Source organism: Pinus tabuliformis, chromosome 3_1, assembly GCF_031772625.1.
Source record: "Pinus tabuliformis cultivar Carrire ecotype Pingquan chromosome 3_1, CPIR1, whole genome shotgun sequence".
NCBI classification, from domain to species: domain Eukaryota; kingdom Viridiplantae; phylum Streptophyta; class Pinopsida; order Pinales; family Pinaceae; genus Pinus; species Pinus tabuliformis.
Window position 1 is genome coordinate 982,192,500 of NC_142301.1, and position 18,423 is coordinate 982,210,922.

Genomic DNA, 18,423 nt, shown 5'->3' on the forward strand with positions numbered 1-18,423 from the left:
TGTTATTGAACATCGAGGACAGTGTTCTCCAAAGGGGGAGTGGTTTGTAACAACCCTTAGTTGATTTCCTATGTAAATAAAAATAAAACCAAGGTCATGGGACATGTATTCTAAGTTGAATGTTCAGGTAAAACATAGCGACGGGTATCACTGATGCTTAATAAATGGCTATGGAAATTGGAAAAGGCTTTGGCAAAGGCAAAGAGGCATTAGTTGGCATATATGTATGAAAATAAAGGAAAATAGGAGAAAAGGGAGATGAAAGGTCACAATTTGCAAGAGAGGGAAATTAAAGGAAAAATGAAGGAAAATGAAGAAAATAGAGGCCTCAAAGATAAAAATGATTATGAGGATCAGTTCACAACTTTTTTCAGTTGAAATTTGGATAGTTCAGTTTTGGAGCTCTCTTCTATTCACTCTCTCTCTCATACGCTTGCACACTTAGAACCTTCTTGGAGTGTGCTTGGAGCATTATAATTTTACTTGCATTGGAGAAAGAAGGAAATGGAAAGAATGAAAGTGCAAGGGGATAGGTGGATCAACAACTGTAGTTGGATTGCTTTGACGGTAATAGGTTGCATGCATGATTTCCTTGATGATTTATGGATGTATGGTATATGCATGTGATTTTTAGTTATGTTTTCTCATTTGCATGGAGATTTTCCTACATCAACAGTGGTTTTAGCCTTGCCTTTCCATTTCCTGGATAGCCATGGTGTTGTGGATTTTTCCACTTGATTGTTTTCTACTTGGTGCTTGTATTTCCTTATGGCTATGGGTTGGAACAAATTCTCTAGAAACCCTAGAATAACTTGGGTTGAGTTAATAGTTATGGAGCCTAGGTTGGGGCAAACACTTTGGAGCCCTTGGTGGGTTGAATTACTAGCCCTTGGAGTCATTTTAGACAAATGCTATGAAGCCCTGGAACACTGAGGGTTGAGTTAATAGTTCTTCGATCCCTGGAAAACTTAGGTAGAGACTGATTTGGTTGCTGATTAGTGATGTATAACCGTGGAGATGGAATCACTGTTGTTGAGGGTTGAGGTTGTTTGGCCTCTGGAAACCCTTGTTTGGTTTATTCCGTGAGAACCCACATTTATGCTTGGAATATGGCTGGGGTGATTAGATAAAGAGAGATTTCGTTCATCCCAATCTATGGTTGGTTGGTACATGGAAGTACCTAAATTGGTTGGTATTTTCATATGTTAATAAGATCTATTCTTCTATTTTTATTCATGTGTATTTGTAGCAATTATGTTGGCGATATTATGGCTGAGGTGCCATGGTTTCTATGCGAGTTATTTTCTCGTTACATGTTGGTTATATGATGTATATTACTTATGGATCTTCACATGATTTTATGAAGGTATGAATGGTTGATGAATATATGGACTAACAAATGTTATTGCATCTATTATGAGAGGGAATTATACCTTCTTGGTGATTCTCATATAAGTTTCACACTCTTGTGATCACATATGCATTCATGACCTATAGCTTACATGTTCACCATATGTTTGACGAAATGAATGTCATGGTTAGGTCTGGTTAGGTCAATTTCTTGTTCAATTTTGGTATGTTTAGCATCGTCCTTATGTTATTTATCATTCTGAGAGGTCTCATAAAGTTTTGGGCAGGGGTTTGGATGTTGGCCTAGAATTGTGGCTCAGATATCGATATTACAGGCATTGAATTGAGCAATTTAGGTCACAACCGCATGGAGCAAGGTTTGTGGGTGTAGATGGAGGCATTTGACCGCATGCAAGTAGCGTCAAGGGTGTAGTTGGGAGTCTAGGTCACTGAAAAGAAACACTAACTCAGAGTTTGGTCACCTGGGGTGGTTCTTTGGCCCTTGTGTATCTTGTAAGCCTTAAGGAATGTTTGTGATTTGTTAGTTTTCAAACCAAATTCAATAACCGAAGCTTGGAGGTCGGGTCATGTCATATTAACTCTTCATCTCATTTTTACCCTGGTAGGTTGGCTAAATTGGGTAAATGTTGGAGGGGTGGTTATAGATTGGTATTAGAGTTCCTAGGTTAAACACTTGGACTCGATGGGAAAAATGTGTTTGTCATGCATGCATGTTATTTGTCTGTGTGTTTGTTATGCATGCATTTTGATGGTCATTGTTGTAGTTTGCATCATCATGATGACTCTGGTATGATGTTGATGTTGAGGTGATTGATATGTTGATTTCATTATATATATATGTTGTGCCAATTCAAACTAATTGTTAAAATGAGATAGCCTCCACTGAAATTCACTAAGGTATGTTCATCATGTTTATATTTGGTTTATCTGGCATGGTATGTTTGCAAGAAGAAGAAGATTAATATGACTAACAGAATGGTGGACTACAGTTCACGTGATTCTCCCTACAGATCATATGAACAACTGGTTATGAGTACTCCCTTGACATAGAAGATACATTGAGAAGTTTGAAAGTAAATATCAGAAGTTGTAACGAAGATAATGGCAGGATCATTCAGTCACAGGAAAGACTCGCTAGAGCACAAGAAAAGCAAGAAGAAGTTAATGCAGTCATCCTTCAGATTCTATCAGATTTGTAGAGACATGGACCACTTAGGATCAATCATGGACAAGAGGAAAGGACTGACAGGCATATGGCAGTAGGTCTCAATTAGGATACAGGTTTGACAGGGATGACACAACCAGAGATGGTAGGATCTTGAATCCACATGATTGGAAGGGTAATGAGTAGGGGTTCTATTCTAGTTTTGGTCCAAAGAGACATCATCGCCATCACCGCCACTATTAGTATAGGAGGAGTGAGAAGCAGTACTTGCCAGAGGAGTTCAAGAAAGAAAAGGCTGCTCTATTTGATGGAGAAATGAAGAAGTCACAAGTTGCAGAAGCTTGGTTGCTTGGGATGAATAATTTTTTTAGATTGCATGATTATTCAAAAAATATGAAAGCTTGGATAAATAGTTTCAATCTTAAAGGGAAAGTAAACATTTGGTGGGAAGATGTGAATAATTCAGAGGCATTCTAGAAGAGGAGCTAACTTGGAGTGAGTTCGAGAGACTTTTCAGGAAGAAGTATTTAACTGAAATTCACTATGATGAAAGGGAAAATGAGTTCTATGAGTTGAAGATGGGATCTATGACCAATGAGGAGTATACTAGCAGATACTTAGAGTTGTTGAGTTATGTGCCTTATCTTAAGGAGGAGCAAGAAAAGATTCAAAGATTCATTAGTGGGTTGTCGATATCATTCAAAGACATAATTGAGTTTGATGAAACCATATTGCTAGAGGAATCCATCAGAAAGTTGAAACACTATTATGAGCAATAAGCGGAAGATTGAGTCTAAGCATGATTGGAAAGGTAATGAGTAGAATAAAGGAAAGTGGGATAAGAAGAGAGGAAAACCTTAGGATACAGAGGACAAGGAGAATATGGTGGCACACAAGAAATTCAATGCAGCTGACAGAGGATAGGAATTTCAATCTGAGGACCGAGACAAGGGTGATGGAAGGAAGCCTTTGCAGTGTTAGACTTGTGGAAAGGATGATCATTGAATGAGAGATTTCCCACAACATTAGGGTGGTAGATTGTAGATTTACAGTGCTCTTGAGGCTCATAAAATTGGGGATGTTGGACAGAGTATTCCTCAGATATATGTAGCATTGGATAACAGGAAGACTGATCATCAAGCATCTATTATAGAGATGGAAGGTAAGCTTTGTGATCAATTTGTTTATATTTTGATTGAATCATGATCTAATTATAGTTATTATCAGCCTTGACATGGTGGATAAGTGTTGCTTGAAGAAAGAAGTAAATGCAGAGTTTTGGTTGGTGTAGTTGGCTACAGGTACCAAGAAAATAGTTCATCATTGGGTGGTATCTTGTGCATTTGAGTTGAACGGTATGTCTACATCAATGCATCTAAATGTGCTTCCATTAGGATCATACAATATGTTGTTGGGTATGGATTGGTTGTACATTCAAAGGACTAAGGTAGATTTCTATGATAAGGATATTGAGTGCTTGGATGATGATGAAAGAAGGAGAATCTTACAAGGTAAGAAGAGTCCTACATCAGTGAGAATGGTTACAACTATGCAGGAAAAGCCCAATATCCAAAAAGGATGTGTCTTGCTTACAATTCATATCTCCAGTGAAAAAGAGAAGGATGTTGATGATTCTGAGGTATTGAAGAGGTATCCAGTTTTGCAGCAGTTTCAGGATGTATTTCCGGCAGATATTTTAGAATTTTCTCCTCATAGGGAAGTGGATTTCTCTATTGATTTGGTACTAGGAGCAACACCAACATCAAAGGAGCCTTATAGGATGATCATTCTAGAGTTAGTGGAACTGAAGCTGCAGTTAAAGGAAGTTATTGACAAGGGATACATTAGGCCAAGTGTATCTCCTTGGGGTGCACCAATGTTGTTTGTGAAGAAGAACGACTGTACTCTTAGGTAGTGCATTGATTATAGATAACTGAACAAGGTGACAATCAATAACAAGTATCCATTACTGAGGATCAATGATTTATTTTGTTAGTGGAAGGGGGAAACAATGCTCTTGAAGATTGATTTGAGATCAGGATATGATGAGGTACACATCAAAGAAGAGGACATTTACAAGACTACTTTCCGGACTAGGTATGGGAATTATGAGTTCATTTTGGTTTAACTAATGCTCCAACTACTTTCATGTGTTTGATGAATATTTTGTCGTTTCCTTATCTGGACAAATTTTGTAATAATATTCATTGATGAAATATTGATATATTCTAAGAATGAGGAAGAGCATACATAACACATATCCATAGCGTTGAGATTGTTGAGAGAGAATTAGTTGTATGCCAATATTAGTAAGTGTAGTTTCTTTCAGAAATAAGTTCATTAGTTGGGTCATCTTGTTTCCAAGGAAGGTATACCAGTGGACCCAAAAAAGATCAGAGCTATCATAAAATGGGAAGCTCATAGGAATGTGGATGAGGTCAGATTATTCATGGGGTTAGTAGGTTATTAGAAGCGGTTCATGAAGAACTTCTCATGGATTTCCTATCCTATTACATATTTTAATAGGAAAGGAAATAAGTTTGAGTGGAAAGAGGAATGTGAAACTAGTTTTGAGTAGTTGAAGCAGTTGCTTACAAACACTCTAGTTCTAAAGATTGTAGATTTAGACAAAGAGTTTGTGGTATGTACAAATGCTTGGAAGAGAGGAATTGGTGGAGTATTGATGCAAGAAGGATGAGTAGTATGCTATGAGTCAAGTTAACTGGATGAGCATGAGAAGAAGTATTTGATGCACGATCTTGAGTTGGAAACTACCATTCATGCACTGAAGATGTGGAGGAACTATCTTCTTGGCAGGAGGTTTATTTTAATGAGTGAACATTGTGGGATGAATTACTTGTTTGACCAACCTAATTTATTTCCATACAATCTAGGTGATTATCTACTCTCAGTGTGTTTGACCTTGAGATCAGGTACATTCAAGGAAATGAGAACAAGGTTGTAGATGCTCTTAGTATAATAGTACATGTAAATCACATTGCAACTATGAGTTCATATGTGATAGACATGCAGAGGAAGATCTTGTAGGTAAGACAACATGATGACATGTACCAGTAACTTAAGCACAAGTTGTAACAGTAGGTTACATGTGATCAGGATGTGGATTATCATCTCACGACTGATGGTTTGGTCAGATTTAGTTACAAGATCTATGTTCCAGACAAAAATGAGTTAAAGAAGAATATCTTGGGGGAATTTCATGTCAAGCCATATTTAGGTCACCCAGGATATCAAAGAACATTAATAGTGGTTAAGAATTTCTATAATTGGTCAAACTTGAAGAAAGAGGTGGTTGAGTTTGTTGTGAGATGTTTGGACTATCAGTAGGTAAAATCATAGTTTAAGCATCTAGGTGGTTTATTGCAGTCGATTCTAATTCCATAGTGGAAATGGGAGGTCATTTCCATGGTCTTCATTACAAGTTTTTTGAGGACATCAAAGAAACATGATTTTGTTATGGTTGTGGTTGATAGGTTGACCAAGATATCTCATTTCATTGCAGTTAAGTCTACGAACTGATCTAGTGACATAACTCATATTTTCATCAAGGAGATAGTGAGGTTGCATGGTATTCCTATGAATATTTTGTCAGACCAAGATTCCAAGTTCACTTCCAAGTTTTGGAAAGAGTTGTTTGTAGGTTTAGGGACCAAATTAGCTTTCAATATAACTTATCATCTGTAGACAGATGGACATACATAGAGGGTTAACAAGATTCTTGAGGACATGTTGAGAATGTATGTCATGCATCAAGAATGGAAGTAGGAAGAGTATCTTCTAGTGGTCAAGGTTGCTTATAATAATGGGTATCAAGAATCCTTGAAGATGAGTTCATTTAAGGCTCTTCACTAGTGGAGTTGTAATACTCTTATCAACTGGAGTGATACAATGAACATGGTGCTGATTGGACCAAATATGTTGGCAAAGATGGAATAAGAGTTGCAGGTTATTAAGAGGAATTTGAAGGTAATGCAAGGCATACATAAGAGTTATGCAGATCAATATAAAATAGTTAAGGAGTTTCAAGTTGGGGAGATTATGTACTTACACATCAAGCCCAAGTGGAGCTCCTTGAGGATTGGATCATGTGCCAAGCTCGCACCTTGGTATTGTGGGACTTTCAAGATCCTTGAGAGGATTGGACCAATCGCCTAAAAACTTTCACTCCCTTCGACAATGAAATTCCATGATGTTTTCCATGTTTCTTTACTTAAAATATACATGAAGGATGTTGATTATGTGATTGAATAGTTTGTATTGTATGTGGAACTGGAGGGATAATTCGAGTCAGAACCTTAGTTAATTTTACATTGAAAACAACTCATGATATGGAATAAAGAAATCAAGTTGGTTAAAGTGAAGTGGAAGTACTTTGGGCCCAATGAAGCTACATGGGAGATGACTGATTAGATGCGGGCTATGTATCCTTTTATATTCGCTGGTTGAGTAGATGTATTATGATATATGTGTTTTGGTTATACACACACACACACACACACACACACACACACACACACACCAAATCGAGTTGTGTTATAAAGCTCCAATAAGCAATATTGTGTTCATGGTATGATGGTCATGATCTCAGCAATATGGTATGATGTAAATGATGCATCGAGATGTGTTAGAAATCTCCATGGGAATCATTTGTTTTGTTGGTTTATAAGTGTCAATGAACATCGAGGATGGTGTGCCCCCAAGGGGGAGGGGTTTGTAACAACCCATAGTTGATTTCCTATGTAAATAAAAATAAGACCAAGGTCATGGGACACATATTGCAAGTTGCAAGTTGGGTAGGACATAGTGATGGGTATCACTGGTGCTTAATAAATGGATATGGAAATTGGAAAAGGAATTGGCAAAGGTAGAGAGACATTAATTGACATTAATTTATGGAAAAAAAGAAAATAGGAGAAGAGGGAGATGAAAGGTCACAATTTGCATGAGATGCAGATTGAAGGAAAAATGAAGGAAAAATGAAGGAAAATGAAGAAAATAGAGGCCTCAATGATAAAAAAAGACTTCCAAGGATCAGTGCATAGATTCCCAATTGTTCTTTTGTCAGTTCAATTTTGGAGCTCTCTTCTATTCATTCTCTCTCACACTCTTGCATAATTAGAGAATTCTTGGAGCATGCTTGAAGCATTCTAGTTTCACTTGAATTGTAGAAAGAAGGGAAAGGAAAGTCGAAAAGCACAAGGTGGCAAGTGGATCAAAAATTACAAATGGATTGCTTTGTAGGTATCAGGTTGCATGATTTGTTTCCTTATTTATTTATGGATGCATAATATATGCATGTCATTTTCTGGTTATGCGATGTCATTGGCATGGATATTTTCCTAGATTGACAATAGTTTTATCCTTTCCTTGCCATTTCCTCGATAAACATGGTGTTGTGGGTTTTTCCACTTGATTCTTTTCTGGTTGGTGCTCATAATTCCTTATGGCTATGGGTTGGAACAATTGCTCTAGAAGCCTCAAAACAACTTGCATTGAGTTATTATTCCTGGAGCCTAGGTTGGAACAAACACCCTGGAGCCCTTGGTGGGTTGAGTTACTAGTCCCTGGAGCTGGGTTGGACAAATTATCTGTAGCCTTATAACACTATGGGTTGAGTTACTAGTTCCTGGAGCCCTAGGCAACTTGGGTAGAGAATGACCTGGTTAGTGATTAGTGATGTATGACCGTGGAGGTGGAATCACTATGGTTGAGGGTTAAGGGTTGAGGTGGGTTGGCATATGGAAGCATTGGTGTGGTTTTGTTTAGTTTATTCCATGAGATCCCACATTCATGCTTGGAATATGGTGTAGGGGTGATTGGATGAAAGAGAGATTTGGTTTAGCCTAATATATGTTCGGGTGGTACATGGAAGTCCCTGACTTGGTTGGTATTTTCATACGTTAATGTTACACAAAAATATCGTCACCATGATTATTTGCAGTCAGTATGGGTCTATCATCACTTGTACTGTCCTCCTGAGCAAGTCTCAGACCTCAGCTCTTCAAATCAAGCTTTGAAAATGAGAGAAAGACATTAAAAATCAATGTAACTCTGGTTCCGCACTTTCTCTCACTATCACATGCGGTCCTCCACCTTCTGTGTACAAAAACTGCGAACCTGCCCAGTTTGTCCCTAACGGTGTAGGTGCGAACCCCTGTGAAAGTCAAAAGGTGCAAGTTTTATCTTTAAAAACTCACTTTGGGTTAATTCTAGAGGTTTCTAGGAGGAATTTTGACGTGGATTGTTCGCTCTGAGGTGGTGCATGCATCCCAAAAGAGAAGGAGCTAATCCCTTGATGAGAGGAGCTATCCCTTTGAAGGAGGGCTTTATCCCTTTGAAGGAGGACCTAGTAACCTCCCTCCATTGCACTAGAAATATAGGCATTGGGCTGGTTGCTAAGGAGGTTAGAAGCTGAACATTTTTGAGGGTAAATGCTGGTGAAATCAAGACTTCCTATTTGAGCTTAAGAGGAGAGATCACATACCTTTTTGGCTTCATTGGGGAGTGAGTGAAACTTGTCAAAGTAGAGGAGACTTCTTGCTGGACCCTGGGAGGAGCTTGTACAGCGTCAAGGCAAAGGTTGTAAAGTTCTTCTTCTTTTGAATTAATACAATCAAACTCATTTTTCTCAACAAGTATCTCATGTTATTTGTTTCATGGACTCCTTGACTTTCATGTTAAATATGTTTTATGCAATTGGATTTTCAGGTGCTATTTAATTTATTAAGGAATTTAGACTTTTGTGATCCATAGCATTGTTTAGAAAATCTTCGGCAAAATCACATAATCAATCTTGGGTCGACGCGTTTCGAACCAACCAGTGTGGTTCATCGTCAGGTTAAGTTCAACTTAACCTGACGATGAACCACACTGGTTGGTTCGAAACGCGTCGACCCAAGATTGATTATGTGATTTTGCCGAAGATTTTCTAAACAATGCTATTTAATTTGTTTGCCTTGTTTGTGTTTGCAGATTTGCGACAAAGGAGCTCATTTGGATCAAAGGAGCGAGGGCATCCACAAGCTTGCGTTGGACCTAAGGTAGGCCCTAAAAACACTTGTTTGCCATTGTTAATCAAAGCATATTTAGAGAAAGATAGTGTCTGGTTGGTTTGCTTGTCATTAGGTCTTCTTTAGATTCTAGGAAGGTCTATCTTGCCCGCAAGATCGACTTATTTCGTGTGACAAAATGGCGACTCCGCTGGGGACTTGATTGTTTTCCTTGTTTTTACTTTGACCTGAGAAACTGTGTTTTTGTTTTTGTTTTTGGCTTGTTATGTGTAAAATTGGGTAGAGTTTGTAGATCCAGGGTTATTTTTTGTTTTTCATAGCTTTGGGAGAGGACCGCACCCTAGCCGTTTGACACAGTGCGTACCTACCCACAGCTTGGCTTTTAGCACAGAGTGGGACCGCACCTGTGTCAACTGTGGGCCTGCAGACCCTGTCAAAATTTTGAAAAACCCTAAGATTTCCTCTGTTAGTCAGCTTAGTGTTTGTTTAGAAATTGTTATCCACTGCCCAGACCTGCATATAACTTGTCAAAAGCGTTCCTTAGATTTATTTCGTTAGTGTTAGGGTTTTAAGTGAAATTCCTAGGAGTTTTGCTTGTTGGGTTTGTTTTTTCATTTTGGTTGTGTAGTGGCTCTGAGCTTAGAAGCTGTAGGGACTTCAGATTACCTTAGTGTCTACCAGCCTTCTTATGAGTCTGACCATCTATGAAATCTCCCCTTGTTGAGGAATCCGCTTTGAGTTTTCTCTTTACAAAACTTCGAAAAGCTTGTGTTTGAGAGTTTGGATTTTCATTTTCAAAAAGAAAACAAAATTGGTTGTTCTTGACTTATTTGTGATTCTGCATAAATTGGTCCTTAGCTCACATCTAGCTAAGTAAAACATCCTTAAAAAGAATTTTAGTAGGCTTTGACTTCAAATAGGTTTTTATAATTTGTAGATCTCAAAGTTAGTCATTTTCATAGTTTTGAGTGTTTTATTAAAAAATATAAAAATCTCTTTTGGAAAAAGTTTGTTTTGTAGTGATTGAGTGCTTTGAAACGAAAAGGGAAATTTTTGTGAAATAACTAGTTGTCTCGTTTTGAGTGCATTGGAAAAGGACAAAAACTCTTCTTTTAATTTGTTGAAATGAGAAAGATTTGTGTTTACAAAGTATTTGCATTCTCAAACTCTTTCTTAGTTTAGAAGTTCATCGAAGAGAAAAAGATTGTTTAAATCATCTTAGGTGCATTTTTAGTGATTTTGAGTCGGGTCTTCATACCACGAGTTTCATCTCCGTACCTTTGGACTTAAAGAAAAACCACTATAAATTAACGCTTAAAGTAAAATTCACCTAGTAACATTTTTATTTCTAGGGCTCTGATACACCAACTTAGCTTAGGCTAGTGTCTTGGAGTAGGAGAGTAATTAACTCTCTAAGACAGTAAAAACAAACAAGTAGCAGTATCTTGTGGTAGGGAAGAAATCCAATTGTTGCATTTATGCTCTGGGAAAGCTCCTCTTAAAGGAGAAGCACGAGATCGTGTCCGAACCAGTGTGGGAATCAATCCTTCCTCATTGGGAACGACGCCAGATATTCACGTATTAAAAACGGTAAACCTCAGATTAACCATTGTCGAGGAGCCTGGGGTCACTTGTTGGTAAACCTTGGATTATGTCAAGGAGCCTTCAAGGGGATTGAGCTTGCTACTCTGCCCTTGCGTGCGTATCGGATCGTAGACTGTTCCCCCAGGTATATTTGTCTCAATTGGTAACCTTAGTGGCCATATTCTTTAGGACTCTTCCTGAGGTGACATTGGTGGGAAGATCCCACTGTACCTGGAGCAGACATCGGCTAGACTCACTTGGATTTTCTGGGGGGTTCTCTTCACTCAAGACAGTTAAGTGGAGGAACTTGTGCCAGTCTATTCATTAAGCAGGTTGCCGGGGTAACTGTTCCAACCGCCATTTCTGTATTGAACTCTATGACGTTGGATTTCATCACCAACTAGTGTTTTTAGTACGGAAAGTTACTGTTTGTGTGTGTTTGATCTCCTAGATTTTTTAGGCGTGTGATTCAAATTTGTTTGGTTCTTTAGAGACTTTAGGTGCTTTTCATTGAGATTTTACTTTGTTTGCGTGTGAATTAGTTAAAAGTTTTCAACTATGGCTGAATTACCAAGACAGTCCCGTAGACTTCGGGGCCAGTCTCCTGAGTTTGTAAACATGGCTGAGTTACTGAGGAAGTCCCGTAGACTTCGGGGCCAACCTCCTGAGGAAGTACTGAGCCAGCTTGAAGGCTTGAAAGTCCTCGTAACTCCTAGAGACAGTAGAGTTGGGTCACCTGAGGAAGGAGAATCTTCTTTGATAGTACATCCTGATTTTCAACCGTTAGTAGCAGATTATAATCCACAGTCAGTGTATGTTTCCGAAATTGCTGGTAGCTTTTCATCTACTAGTGATATAGGTGAGGAACCTGAAATATCCGAGCCTGAAAGTGAATTTGCTGCTACTCCGACATCGGGGTTTGTTTCTCCAACTTCTAGTGGTCCTGGTTCACCTAGGGTAGAAAGAGTAATCACCCAAGATCTTCCTTCTGGACTTATTGCTATTGAAGAACTTGCTCCAGAAGAAGAAGTAGGCATCCCTATCCCTGAAAATCAACCTGTTATTGAACTAAGGGAGCGTGAATCAATTTTTTACAGTCCACCTAGGAGCAGTTCTTGGTATCTTTCTTTGACTAATTTCTTAGAAAACTCAGGGTTAAGTTTTTCACCACCTCGTGCTCCTTATCACCCAACACCTAGAGGTTTTTATACTCCCATAAATATATTAGGACAGTCATCCATGTTTACTCAATCGCCCGAATCCTTGTTGTACGGCGGTCCTTCTGTTCCCTCTGGGTATCAGTCACTTTCTGGTACTTTTTCGGGAGCATCTCCTCAACCCATTGAGCAAGGGTTACTAACTGGAAGCAATGGTACTAACTAGAAGACATTCTCATGATGTCAGGTTCTATTCCCAATCCTCAACCTCAAGGTGGCCAGTTACCGCCTGGGGGGCAGCCTCAATTAACGCCTGGGGGGCAACCTCAAGGTACACAGTTTGCATCTGGGGGACAACCTCAAGGACAGTACATACCTATGGGACAGTACGTTCCTCAAGGTCAACCCCAGACTCAATATGTACCCCAAGGTCAACCCCAGTATCAATTTATACCTCAAGGTCAACCCCAGTATCAGTATGTGCCTCAAGGGTATCAACCCCAAGGTCAATACTCGAACCAAGGTTTCCAACCACCCTCCGGTCAAATGTATGTTCAAGGAACGAGAAATGTACCTTTCAATTATCAATCCTACCCTCAATCCAGTTATGGTCCTCAGTATTCTCAACCAGTTATGGGTCAGTACCCCGGAATGAATATAGTGTGGGATCCATCGCAAGCTCAACAGGTATTGTAGCCAAGTGTACAGTTGTCATCTCAAACTGGACAACCCTTAGTTTCTGGTTCACTCCAGCAACCAGTCCAGTCTAACATTCAAACTTCTGTACCTTCGGTAGTTTCTCAGCCTGGGCCTAGTACACCTCGTACTCCGCCTCAAACGACTGCTACAACTGCCACAGCATTTGTTCAATCTACCCCACCTACTTCTGGAGTATCGAAAACTCCGGTTTCTACTGTTCCTGTATCTACTCCTCAGACATCTTTACCACCGTCTAGATCTACGATTCAAACTTCGGTTCAGATGCCTGTAGGACAACCTGGTTTAAGTACGGTTGTCACAAGTCAACCACAATTCACTTATCAACTGTACTAGGGACAATACCAATTCGGTCCTGCTGTGCAGCAGCCAGTCTATCAGTATCAACTGTACCCTGGGTACACTTATCAACAACCTCAACAACCCCAGTACAGTCCGGTTAATCCTGGTTTTCCGGGAGGATACAATATCCCGAACGCCATTCCTATTCCTAGTTATCCTTGATATCCTCCTCCTGGGGCTGGTCTCATGACCCAGAGTTTTAGGGATCCTAATCAGCAGTTACTGTTTATCGCAACTTTGGACTTACCTAACTTGTCGTGCCTAACGAACGATCCCATTAATTATCTTCCGTTTTGGCCGCCAATGCCGAATAAGTTGCCCAGTGACATTCCCAAGTTCGAAGGTAAATCAGGAGAGGACCCGTCGAACCATGTGATGACTTACCACCTCTGGTGTGCGTCTAACTCCATTACAGATGATTCAATCCGTCTTAGACTTTTACAACGCACTCTAATTGGTCTCGCGGCCAAGTGGTACATTGAGTTACCGCGAGGCACTTTTTATAATTTTAGTCAGTTAGCTACCTCATTTTTAACTCATTTTCAGTTGCCAGTCCGATATGACAATGGCACAGAATTGTTAACTTCGCTAAAACAATCGACATCCACTTACATTTCAGATCATATTCATGAGTGGAGACGTCGACGACATTTAGTGAAGGTGTTTATTCCGGATCAGATCTTGGCCGAGTGGTTTGTAAAATCTTTGTTGCCAAATATCACTGAAGATGTTGCTAAAGCCGGAGTTGTTACTGAGGAGCAAGTAATTGCTCAAGCACAGTACCTTGACTTGGTCTATACTCAGTCAGGTACATTACACGAAAAAATCCCCGATCTTCCCAAGAAAAATCAAATCACTGCAGCTCCTTCGGGATCTCATGCCGCCGATGGTATGATTGGCATGGTTAACACTAAAAGTAAGAAGAAGTCTTCCAAGAATTCTTCGCCTATCATAACCTTGCCTGATTCCCCAACAGGAGATTCTTCTGCAGAGATCTTCGCCGATATTCACGTTGTAGAGTCATCTACAGCCAAATCAAAATCCGGTGGGAAGAAGAAAGGAAAGAAGAATAATAAAACGGGCAAAAGTTCAAAGGAGAAACCTGAAAAGGCGGAATCCAATGATGAAAAGCGCAAACCTCGTTATCCTTGTCTCATTTGTGACGATGAACATTTTACAAGAGACTACCCTCATCGTGCAGAGGTTGCGAAGATTGTCAAGGGTTCCCAAACTCCTGCTGTTTTGAAGGATCCTTTTCCGGCTCAAGACAGTAAGATGATAGGTTCATCCTCGAATGCCAATGAAGAACCCATACTGATGATGTCCCATGTTAGGATTGCGACTCGATCGCAAGATTATGGTAGTAAAAGTCCTGTTGATGGTAAAGAAGCAGAATCTTCTCATTCTAATCCATCAACCTCAGCTCCCGGTTCCGATCCACTACAGATTGAGAAACCTAATCCAAACTTGGTAATCAAACCGCCCGCCAAGGGTATACTTCGAAAGTCAGCTTTCAATCCACATGCGAGAGCGGCTCATAATTATAACATTGTTGAGGATTTAGCTGTTTCACCCTCAGCAATGTTGGCTTTGGAAGTGCTGCAATCATGTCCAGCACAACATAAATTACTTTTGTCATCTATAGGGGCTGTTGACGTTCAGGACCCGAACCTAATAATTTTCGATCTAGAAAATAGTACACCACGTTTGCCTCATCAAATGGCTTTCTAGATACCAGTGATAGTAAAAAACAGGCCTATTCATCGGACTGTAATTGATGAGGGAGCCTCAACGTGTATTATGTCGATACAGTGTTGGAGATCGCTTGGTTCTCCTTTGCTAAATCAATCCCCGACGATTCTAAAGGCCTTTGATGGCCGTGGGTTTCATCCTTTTGGCATTCTACAGGATTTGCCTATAGAGGTTGAAGGAAAAACCATTAGTCTAGATGTGGAGGTGGTTGATGCCCCTCTAGATTACAACCTTCTCTTGGGTCGAAGTTGGTCTTACGCTATGACAGCGGTCGTTTCATCGGTCTTTCGAGTAATAAAGTTTCCACATAATGGAAAGATCGTAACAATAGACCAGCTGGCTTACTTTTCATCCGACCCAGCCTCTTCGGAAAGTATTCAGCATGTTGGTAAAACAACTATCCCATATAAGGATGTTGGAGTAGGACTAGTTAAAGATGCCAGTTTACTGGGAAATTTTCCTTTTCCTCCAATCAACGCATCATCTTCATTTGCAACCATTCATATGATTACATCAGACAACATTATTTACGATGATCCTTGGATTGTCCCTTCTGAATCTGAGATAGACTCATTTGGTAATGCCATGCCTTTGAGTCCATATGAAATTGCCTATGAAGCCATGCAGTCGTTTGCCGACCCATGTTCAACCAAAAATGACTTAATGAATGTGGTCGATGAGGAATCACTTTTCACATCAACCTCGGATTTAACCACGTTTTCTGAACTTGTTCACTTTGATGAGCAAATTCGTGAAATCCTATGTGTAGATGATTTACCATGGGAAGATCTCCATCACAGATCTTCGTTTTTACCTGAGGATGATCGTTTTGAAAATGATTTCTCATCAATTTTTACAACTGAATATGTCAAGGAACCTCAGAATCCAATGAAACATCCAGATTCAGAGTTAAATTTGGGAAACATCTCTCGAACTATTCCTATTGACATTTCGGTTAAGCCCGTAATTGTTGAGAGCATTCATATAGGTGCCTCGTGTACAAATGACGAAATTCAACTATATAAGGCCCTATTTCAAGAATTCCGCGACGTGTTTTCCTGGTCCTATGAGGAAATGCCAGGAATTGATCCCGCGATTGTTGTTCATGAGATCAAGACTTACCCAGACGCTAAACCCGTCCGGCAACGTTTGCGTCAGATTCACCCACGAAAAGCTGCTACAATTAAAGTAGAAGTTGAAAAATTGTTGAAAGTAGGTTTCATTTATCCAATCCCGTTAACGGATTGGGTATCGAATATTGTTCCGGTTAACAAAAAGCAGGGAACAATAAGAATATGCATTGACTATAGGGATATTAATCGAGCCTGTCCAAAGGACAATTACCCAACTCCCTATATCGATCAAATCATTGATGATTGTGCCGACAGCGAAATATTCTCCTTCATGGACGGTTTTTCCGGATATAATCAAATCAATATTCTACCTGCCAATCAACCAAAAACGGATTTCATTTGTCCGTGGGGGATATTTGCTTATTGCAAGTTACCCTTTGGGCTCAAGAATGCCAGAGCAACTTTTCAAAGGGCGATGTCTTATGCGTTTCATGACATCAAGCACATTGTGCAACCCTATCTCGATGATTTGCCTGCTCATTCATTACATCGAGCTGATCACCTCGTCCATTTACGAGCAATATTTATGAGGTGTAGGCATTATCATATTCGGTTGAACCCACACAAATGTGTCTTCTGTATAGAAACGGGTCAATTGTTGGGGTTTGTAGTTTCGAAAGCTGGCATTCGCGTCGATCCCTCGAAGGTCGAAGCTATCATCAAATTGCCTCCTCCTTCGAGTCTTCGCCAACTCCAAAGTTTGTAGGGGAAAGAAAAATTTTTACGCCGATTCATTCCTAACTACGCCGAGGTCACAAAGGGTTTTACCCGGTTGTTGAAGAAAAATACTCCATTCTATTGGGATGAGATAGCTCAGAAATCTTTTGATGCACTCAAACACGCGTTGACCCATGCACTGTTGTTGCATCCTCCCAACTACAACTAGGATTACTTCTTGTATCTCGCCGCCTCTCATTCCACCATTGGAATGGTCTTAGTTCAGGAAGATGAATTCGGAATTGAACATGTGATATATTACCTTAGTCGAACTTTAAATCCAACTGAGCTAAAATACTCACATGTGGAGAAATTGGCATTGGCAGCTGTTCAAGCTGTCCAACGTTTTCGTCACTACATTCTACTACGTAAAACTAAGGTAATTTCGGATTGCAACCCTATGATCTACATTTTGACCAAGCAATTTCTAGGGGGCAAGTACTCTAAATGGATCGTTATCCTGCGGATTGCAACCCTATGATCTACATTTTGACCAAGCAATTGCTAGGGGGAAAGTACTCTAAATGGATCGTTATCCTGTAGGAGTTCGACTTGGAATTTGAGAAATCTAAGTCTAAGAAATCTTTAGTTTTTGCGGAGTTAATGTGTGACTTCCCACGTGCTGACATGGAAATTGTGGCGGAGGAGCCCATTGCGGACGAATCCTTGTTTCTAATAAGCACTTTATATCCGTGGTATGGGGATATCATCGTTTATCTCCAGACCCAATCCTTTCGGCCAGACATTTCAAGGTCAGAACGTCGAAAGATTCGATTCCAGTCCCAACAATTCAGGATTATTGGAGATACTCTTTATTGCCGTGGGGCGGATTCCGTTTTTCGACGTTGCTTAACTCACGAGGAAGCTGAAAGGTTCTAAATGACTGTCACTCTGGAGCGTGTGGCGGTCATATGTCTGGGTTTGCCACAACCCAAAAGATATTGCGCGATCGCTACTTCTGGCCATCTTTATTTAAAGATTGTATTACGGCGGTCCGAAAATGCCACAACTGCCAGATTTTTGATCATAAGATGCACGCTCCACCTGCTCCTCTCCACCCTATAATTGCCGTTGGTCCTTTTTCCAAATGGGGTATCGATTTTATTACATATAACCCTCACTCGGCCAGGGGGCATGCGTATATCATCCTTGCGGTAGATTATTTTACTAAGTGGGCCGAGGCGATGCCTACATTTGAGGCAGACGGTAAGACAGCTACAATTTTTGTGTTCAATCATATAATTGCTAGGTTTGGTGTCCCACAAGCAATAATCACTAATCATGGGTGTCATTTTCGAAATGTTATGATGACCGAACTTACAGGCCAGCTTGGTTTACGTCACAATAGTTCAACCCCTTATTATCCACAAGCGAATGGTCTGGTTGAATCCATCAACAAAGTTTTAGTTGTCATGATCCGATGAATCATTGGGATTCATCGGTCAAATTGGCAC